This window comes from Octopus bimaculoides, chromosome 2 (assembly GCF_001194135.2).
Source record: "Octopus bimaculoides isolate UCB-OBI-ISO-001 chromosome 2, ASM119413v2, whole genome shotgun sequence".
NCBI classification, from domain to species: domain Eukaryota; kingdom Metazoa; phylum Mollusca; class Cephalopoda; order Octopoda; family Octopodidae; genus Octopus; species Octopus bimaculoides.
Window position 1 is genome coordinate 143,753,389 of NC_068982.1, and position 3,375 is coordinate 143,756,763.

A 3,375-nucleotide genomic window follows, 5' to 3' on the forward strand; every position below is an offset into this window, starting at 1 on the left:
TTCTGTGGCGATCTTAGTTAACTGATTAATTCTGACAGCTTCTTTCAGTTGCAGCCGCAATAATTTTAATGTAAACTCTGTATTAATATATTAACTTAAAAACAACAATGACCTAAATTTATGAATTAATTTAATTTGAGAAAACAGTCACTCATACAATTTTACTGTTTTGATTCATTTTCGTTTTTTTTTGTTTTTTTTTTTTTGTTAAATTTTATTTCAGTTTGATATTTAGTGAATATATTTCTGTAGCGTAGAATGTTTGATAAAGCAGCATCACCAGAATTTAGTTTTATTTCAGTTTAGAAGTAATATTTGTACATTTACTCCAGATTGTGTATGTAGATATTTCTTCTTTTTTAATTACGTCATTAAAACTTGCAATTCAGGTGAGATAACACTGAAGAAAAAAAAATATTACTATTTTTATTTTGTGGCAGGAAAATTATCATTTAATCTATGTTGTTTATGTGTCTTTAACGAGAAGAAAATTGATGATGTGAAAGAACCTTCAAAGATGTTCTAAAGGAACTAGGAGCTGGAGGTCGTAGGCATGGCTGTATTGCCAGAAGGTTTACTTGGAAACTACCCAGGCAAATATCTTCGACGATAGCCTGAGGTTGAAAACTTCTGAATGAATTTTAATGGACAGAAACTGTACTGGTGGCCCTCTGTGTATGTATGTATGTATGTATGTATGTATGTATGTATGTATGCATGCATGTATGTATGTATGTATGTATGCATGTATGTATGTATGTATGTATGTATGTATGTATGTATTAGACAATAATACGAATGGCTTATACCAGGTAGCTTACTGGCAAAGCACGATTACTTTCATAGTGTTCGTTATGTATTTGATTAATGAAAGACGGACGATGGAAAATAGAGAAATTTTATTAATCGCTACAACTGTTTCGACCTATCTAGCATCGATCCCTCACGGGTGGGATACGTAACAACTGGTTCAGTACCATCCAACAGTGCAGTTCTGCAATGTATCTTCTCAGTTCGTGTAAAGAAAAGTAGCAAATTAGAGGATATAGCTTCATTTATATAGAAGATCAATAATAAAACAACAAATGCAAAAAAACAACAAAAAAACAAACGAAAACATAGAAACGAAAACAGAAAACGAACTTTTTTCGAACAACGAAAAAAAAAGAAACAGAGAAACGAGACATGCAACATAATAAGTATATCCCTTAATAATTACACAAAGAAGATTGACTCGATACAAAAGATGGGCTACTGAGAATGACAAAAGGAGCTGAGTCTCTATTCCCTGGAGAGAAGATGAGAGAGATATGCGGTGATATATATTTGGAAGATCTTGGAGGGTTTAGTTCCCAATTTTGGAATTGACAGCTATACCAGTTCTCTGCATCATACCAAAATCCTGTCTTCCCCATCTAAAATGAGGACACAGTACTGCAATAGTCTGGGTTTCAAGGACCCACAATTGTTCAACAGCCTGCCAGGCAACCTTAGAGATCTACATGGTGTTGACGTGGAAGTTTTCAAGGAATGCCTGGATAGGTTTCTATCTGAGATACCAGATGAACTCACATCGCGGCAGGAGACGCAAAGAAGAGCAGCTCCGTCCAACTCGCTACTTCACCAAAAACAATACCGGAAACAATACCGAGTAACTACAAGTAGTGCACCAGCATGAGCTTAGCCCTGAGCTGATACCAGTAAGAGATAAAAGATATTAGAAATTTATTAAGATTATAATATATGATTATACTATAAAAAGATATGATATAATATATATTATATTATATAACAAATAATTAAAACAAATATATATCCTATAATTTGTTTCGACTCATATCCACCAGTGAATTTATAAAAATTCCCATTTATGCATATGAGTCTCATCAGTGTAATATTTGTATATACAATAGAAAAGCAAATTTCATGTAAGGGCTGCTAAATCATAAAATCGACTGATTTAAAATATACCTAGGTTTACAAGCGTGATCGTTAATAATATAAAGATATAATAAATATAATAAAAACAAAAATCCAAATAGATAAAATAAATTAAATAAACAAGCAACACAATTACAACGGTCATAAAATGTTCTTAATAATATTAATCTAAAGATGTTTTAATCTAAACTTATCACTGCCCGTTTTTATTATGTAATAAAACCTATATAATATGTTAAGGATTTAAGGTGGAGAAGGAAATATATTTTATTTAAAATTTCTATATACTGTGATGAAAAAATAAATAAGGATATATTTTATTTAGACACTAAATTCATTAAAAAAATCTTTTAACCAACGATTCATTAATTCAAAAGTTTCTACTAAATACTCCGATGTTAAACAAATGTATAAAGTTACGATTATTATTAATTATACTATTTCTTTCATGAAAATGATAACAATATATAAATAAATAAAGTATCAGAATTTTACTTAGTTTTACCGAAGGAAACAAATTAGGGTTAGCCAATAGTTTTATTATTCTATAATTTTTATGAGCATACACGTTCGAAAGACCATAATATGATGATATATACTAAAAATAGGGTCTACAAGAAATATTCACATATGCATGATTATTCAAAAAGATATATAACTATATTTAAGAATAATTCTAATCTATTTATGCATACTAATATAAATATTATTCTTAATAAATAACAAGTAAAAGACACAAATTTACTTACTTTATCAGAGGAAAATACCATTGTAAATCCATGCTTATATATTTATATATTCACTGGTTAAGGAAAAATAACCGGAAATACGTACTTACAATAGAAATGTTTTTAATCACGACAGGGCCTTTTATAAAATTATTTATATATTATTATTATCATTAAATTCAATTTATATACTTTTTATCATTTTATATAAAGATGATAGCATAATTAAAACGTATATCTTAAATTTAACTACGAATATAGTGATATAGCTTACACTTAAGACAAATACATTATATTATATTATATTTATGACAAATATATTATATTTTAAAAATATTAAGACAAATATATTATACTTAATACTAAATTTATCAATGAATCCACTGGAACAATTGTTGTTTATTGTTGGCACTCCGTCGCTTACGACGTCAAGGGTTTCAGCTGATCCTATCAACTGAACAGCCTGCTCGTGAAATTAACGTGCAAGTGACTGAGCACTCCACAGACACGTGTACCCTTAACGTAGTTCTCGGGGATATTTAGCGTGACACAGTGTGACAAGGCTGACCCTTTGAAATACAGGTACAACAGAAACAGGAAGAAAGAGTGAGAGAAAGTTGTGGTGAAAGAGTACAGCAGGGTTCGCCACCATCCCCTGCCGGAGCCTCGTGAAGCTTTAGGTGTTTTCACTTAATAAACACTCACA